A 6,267-nucleotide genomic window follows, 5' to 3' on the forward strand; every position below is an offset into this window, starting at 1 on the left:
CCTGCTCTTCATTGAATAGTGCCATGTAATCTTTAGCATTCACCTGAACAGGCAGATGGGGACTCAATTTAGCATCTCATTCATAAGACAGCACTTCCTTCAGCACTGGACTGAAGGGCTGGACTTTGTCAATGGGGAGTCTTTCGAGGCGGGATCCCACTTGTTGGGTTTTAGTCCCACCTCCATCGACTTGTGGCCAACCCACGCTATTTTCCCTTGATTGACCTTGTTAAGCCCACCCAGCGGGCTTAGCAGGCCAATTAAGGGGAAGCCGGTTGCAGAGAACGTCAGTGTATGACGTTTCATCTATCAAAAATTTGACAGATGAATTGTCGTCGTTTGCCAGCTCTGTGAAGCTGCCAAACACTGACATTCTCTGTTGTTTGATGAGTTCTTGTATTCAAGACTCAACAAGCCTCTTTTGTGAGCAGAAATTAAATGGCCGTTGCATCAGAGAATGCAGCAGCCATCTGTCATCTCTGCCGGTGAGATGCGAGAGTTTCTGCATCCCCAATGGTTGAAGCCTGCAGGAAGAAACAAAGGTAAGTAAACATTTTCTATCACTTTCCACTCACCTCACATACTTACCTCTCCACACTTGCACCCATCACTTACCTCCACAGCGCACTTCTGCACCCCTTCGACCCCCGTAGACCCACTGCTCGCTTCGGTGACCCTGGCAGGGTTTCCCGACGGTGGGAAGCCCACGCCTCTGCTGGAAAAATGGGGATAATCCTCTTAACTGCCTGTTAACTACCTGTTAACAGGCAGTTAAGTGGCTGTAATCCCCTTCCCACCTCCAGGAGACGGGACCCGGTGCGAGTCGGCTACCCACCTTCTGGGAAGATGGCACGGAGGCGGGTTGAAGGCGCGATGGGTGCCCGCCCCCAGATTCTGCCATTTTCCCGGCAGTCCCGCCTCCAAACCCGCCTTCCCAGGGCTGGCAAAATTGCCCCCCTTGTGTGGCAGGATGTCAGCCTGCATTATGTGCTGAAGTCCTGTACTAGGCCTGAACCCACAATACTCTGACTCAGAAGCAAGAGTGCTAACACTGAGCCAAGCTGACACTTAAAAAGGATGTATTTATGATTTTGCTACGATGTAACCAGAGCAATTCCTCACCAAACAGGGTAAATGTTACGACTTTGTGCTCCATGGCAGAGCTTTGCCTGTGGTCGTGCATATCAGAAATTTGGACACAGAGGTCATTGGTCTCTGGAGAATTCTCTGTCCATAATAAACAAGTGCCTGTGCCAGGAGTGAAAATTCATCAAATTTACCCTAATCGTCTTAAGTTGCATTGGTGAAAGTTTTCGAAATTGAGTAATTTATAGGGCTGTACTTGTGATATGTAATGCTTTATTTGAAAGTATATGAGGAATCTCAATTTGTCACAAAATACAGTTAATAGTTCATTTGTTTGTGAATATTTCTGAATATTTGGCAGAAGGCCTAATAACTCTGTACAAGAGCATTTAAAGGAAATGTAATAATCTTTGTAAAGCAAAACAACTGATCTGAGAAAAAGATGTTTGCAATTTTTATTGTGTGGAGCGGGGAGAAAATAACCACTTTCAGAGTCTTCATATTCCTCCCCAAGGCTACACTGCAGCTTTCACCAATGTTAGAATACAGACTTCACTGGTTTCACACAAGGCTATTTCTGACAAACCAAACTGACAAAAAAACAGAGTTTACCAGACAAGACATTATGATTTAATTTACTGGGCAGTTACTAAAAGCATGATTCAGACCTCCCTCATACACAAACACAGACAGACTCAAACAATGTCAGATGAAATGGTCGGATATTTCTTCATTTAGGAAAACCAGAGTCCAAGCTTTTTAATGTCACACTGCAGCTGCGCAAGCCAAACTGCTGGGAATCAGTTCAGGCTCAGTCTTTTATTTACTTTCTTTTAACCACACAAAAGAGTTGGCTCATTTTGTCCATGTAAATTAACTCAGTTGAAAGGATTCTTCATTTCCTTTCTTAAATTCTACATAAATCCAATTTGAAGATCCTAATTACATTTATAACGTATGGTAGCCTTTCTGTGTATGCTGCTGCATTATCTTTTGACACTTCTTTCAATGGAAAAACCATAGCATGAATTTTTCACCCTGTGCCATTTAAATGAGAATCTTATCATGTAACACCTTGCACAAGACTGAACTAGTTGTTTTAAAGTAATACCACAAGGATATGTTGGTGGTTTTATGAAAGCGATTTCACGATGCATCCGTGTAAACATTTTTAAAGATACCCTCCAGCCACATCAGCAATATAAACTAATATCATGTGACATTTGTTTGTTTGGTTCATTATAGAGGTACTAAAAATGCACGTATGTAGGAGAGTGCTTTTGTGTTTGGTGGTGACAGTAGGAATTATTTAGCATGCAGTAAAAATTATACCTTCGACACAAATTTCATGAATCAGCCCTCCTTCATTTCTCCCATCAGAATCGTGTCTCACAACATTTGGCACACTATGAATTGAGTCTCAGACATGTTCTGGCAGGCAGGGTGGCTGCCTGCATTGCTATGTCGGGTCGCTTCAACCCTGCAGCACTTCACCAAACTGTTTATGATTGTTGCGGGTTTCTTTTTCGCACAGACAAGACGTGCAAGCAATGGGAGGTGCCTCAGCCAAATTTAAGCTGCTAAATAGGCTTGAAGACATGACCCTTAAAATAGGGCCAAAATGGTCGGAGGCAGTTGCCAAAGATTGAGCAGGGCAGTATTGTATACCTGCAGGCTAGAATCCATCACGTTACTTATTCTACTTGCCCCTAATCTTTTGCACACTCAGGTATTCTGTTTTTCACTAATTTAGCATACATCCCTACACATCATGTATTGTCAAGCCATATTTGTTACAAGGGGTGTCTTGATGATTCTGTAGTAATGTTTGTCCTACAATACAAAGGTGACTACACTCCTAAAGTGCTTCATTGGCTGTAAAGCGCTTTGGGATGTCCTGAGGTCATGAAAGGTGCTATATAAATGCAAATCTTTCTTTCTTTACATGGACCACCAAATCCCTCTGAATACCAACATTTACTAGTCTCTCACCTTTTGAAAAATATTCTGCTTTTCCATTCTTCCTACCAAAGGAGGTGGGAGGGGGTGCGGGGAGGGAGGAGAGGAGGGGGAGGGGGGAGGGAGCGCTCCCTCCACGACACCCTGGTCCACTCCTTAATCACCCCCTCCCCTTCCCACAGAACCTTCCCGTGCAAGACAGGAGATGCAACACCCGTCCTTTTATCTCCTCCCTTCCCACTGTTCAGAGCCCCAAACACTCCTTCCAGGTACAACAGCGATTTACTTGTACTTCTTGCAATCTAGTATACTGTATTTACTGCTCATGATGCGGTCTCCTCTACATTGGGGAGACCAAACGTAGATTGAGTGACCACTTTGCGGAACACCTCTGTTCAGTCCGTAAGGATGACCCCGAGTTTCCGGTCGCCTGTCACTTTAAATTTCCGCTCCACTCCCACTCTGACCGCTCCGTCCTCGGCCTCTTACACTGTTCCAACGAAGCTCAATGTAAGCTCGAGGAACAGCACCTCCTCTTTCCATTATGCACTTTACAGCCTTCTGGACTCAACATCGAGTTCAACAATTTCAGACAATAACCTCTATATTGTCCCTATTTTTTCAGATGGCAGCTGTTGATGATTTTGCTATTCCCACTTACACTTCTTCCAGACTCATCTTTTGTTTCATTACTTGTCTCATTACCATCTCCTTTTGTTTTGTACTGTCATACCTTTTGTCATTTAATCACTCCTGCCTTCCATCCTATCACAGACCTTCCCTTTTGTTCTTTCCACCTCTCCCCCTTTCCTGCCCCTGCACTTGCTTAAAATCTGTTACATCTCTAACTTTTTCCAGTTCTGACGAAGGATCATCGACCTGAAACGTTAACTCTGTTTCTCTCTCCACAGATGCTGCCTGACCTGCTGAGTATTTCCAACATTTTCTGTTTTTATTTCAGATTTCCAGCATCTGTTGTATTTTGCTTTTGTAGAAGTTTAATGACACCCGACACCATTCGAGTGAGATTCAAATTGGTCTCGTGACGTCAGTCTCCTGCAGATGACAACCGCATGAATGTAAATTTGATAATTTTTTTTAGACTGGCTGCTGTCAGTCTTAATTGGGTTTAGTAAATACGATGCTGCAGCAACAGCTGTGTATTTCAGTGATAACATTGTGACTTAATGTCCTGATGTTACCACACAATGAATTTCCTTTTGCCTTTAAAGTGACGTCATGACAAAACATCAGGGCACCAGTCCTCCGTGCAGCCTAGCTGGCCAAAATACGCCAGCTCTGCACATGCTCAGAGTGGTGGACCCTCGCAGAGCAGCCAGTTTACAGGAAGACCGGCTACACACCACGGAATAAATGTTGGGCACCCTCTCAATAAGTTTGCTTTCCCCGAGTCCCTGCCTGCAATCTCAAAGCAGTTTCTAAGTGAGGGCACCAGGTTATTAAGTATATTAGGCACTGGTTACAATGGGGGAACTGTTTAGGGAAGGAAAACAGGAAAAAGAGTGATTGGGAATAAATTCCATGGCAGGTGTCAAGTCTACAGTGTTTCAGTGGTGGAATGGCAGAGAACCAGGGGTCCTGCCTGTAACGAAGGCAAATACGTTTTTTTCCCCCTGAAACTTCCTGAAATATGTTTTATTTATTTTCCTGTACTGTAAGATCTGGCATATGATGAATCTTCATTTTTTGTGTGTCTGCTAAATAAAGGTGGTTTACACATAGGCACAATTTATATGGCATTCATCATAATGGGAACTAAACGACAGGGGAGGGACTGAGACATGCTATTGCACTAACAGAAGTTATTTCTCATTCCTACTCTTTTAGCATTAAAGACTGGCTGCTTTATGATGGGAAAGGAACCAAACTGTACTGTACTTCTGAATCAAATCTGTTGCCAATAGCACTTTGTGGCTCAGTTCACAGGATACCTGCAGTCCTCATGAGAGGAAGTGGATACCTCAGGTGGAGAGTTAGTTTTTCCCTCAGGCTAAATAATCTGTGGTTGAGAACTGGTCAACATTTATTTGGCTGTTTTCAATGTTAACACTGCCATGAATAAACACCACATCACTTTACATTTTGTATTTACTGTTAACTGATATTTTGTAGAAAGTTAGGCTATTGTAAAGATTAATCTTAAGTACAATTGTAAAATATTAATCTGTGCCTGATGCATTTCTAAATAAAATAAACTGGAAGATATGAAAGTCAGTTTAATATACAATTAAACTCAAAAGTTGAGGGTCAGTCAGAGGTTATCTGTTTTTATCTGCCAATGTGTTTTGGATTTTGAAATGGAGTTATTTGTACATCTCAGTAAATCCTTCATTCTTGTATGAATTATAAGACAGAACAATTATTAAAATGAGTGCAGTATTTCATTGAATATGTACAGTAACAATAAATGTAACCTTAAAAAGTCAGTTACGTAAGTAATATTTATGCTCTAGCCAAAGGCATAACATCAGTTCCACTGCCTCAGTACTACTGCCGATAAAATGAATAAACCTGTTTTGATTTAACAGAGAGCTGGTAACCCCCCTTAGATCATGCAAGCTGTTTTACTTCATTACATGAAGGAAAGTTCTATTAACCCTCAGGTAACTGTTAAGTCTGTGTGTTATATTGAGAATTAATACACAGACCACAAGAGTAAAATTTAACAGGTCTTTACTAGTCGAAGGTCAGGGCGGAACTGCCCAATAAATCATTACACAGCACTTATATACTGGTGTGGTCACCACCGGTATTACAGTATACAGCAGCCAAGATAAAGTAGTGCAACTCTTAAAATAATTCTCTTAAAGGTAGGACGGTTCTCTTAAAGGTGGAACGGTTACATACACTACAATCCTCCCTTTTTAGCTTAACAGTATATGTTTCCCATTAAACATAACATAACATATATACACAACTTCATGTAAAAACAGTTCACAGATTCAGTCTCTGCGGAGGCGCCTCCTGCGCTTCCTGACTCGGTCCGGATAACGTCTCGGTGGTGTAGTAGTTCTCGGTGGTGTAGTAGGTTCTCGTTGCTGGGTTGACTCATCTAATAGTCCTTCACTGAACTTAACAGCTTGAACTTCCGTTACTTCAGAACCAGCATTGCTGACTTCTAAAGGCTCGAGTACCTTGGGAAGTTTTTCTACTTCCAGACTGATTTGGCTCAGTTCGGAGGGACCACGTGCGTGACCTGGT

The 6,267-nt window shown here is 42.4% G+C and overlaps 1 long non-coding RNA gene across 1 annotated transcript; it reads left to right on the plus strand.

Moving 5' to 3' along the window:
• The first annotated feature begins 2,499 nt into the window (after positions 1-2,499).
• Positions 2,500-5,450, plus strand: LOC147117430 (uncharacterized). Its single transcript, XR_015078290.1, has 2 exons — positions 2,500-4,124; positions 4,894-5,450. It is a non-coding gene; the product is annotated as an uncharacterized LOC147117430 (long non-coding RNA).
• The last annotated feature ends 817 nt before the right edge of the window (positions 5,451-6,267 follow it).

The sequence above is a fragment of the Somniosus microcephalus genome, chromosome 5 (genome assembly GCF_052327205.1).
Source record: "Somniosus microcephalus isolate GS21.2 chromosome 5, FLI_Smic_1.0, whole genome shotgun sequence".
NCBI lineage: Eukaryota > Metazoa > Chordata > Chondrichthyes > Squaliformes > Somniosidae > Somniosus > Somniosus microcephalus.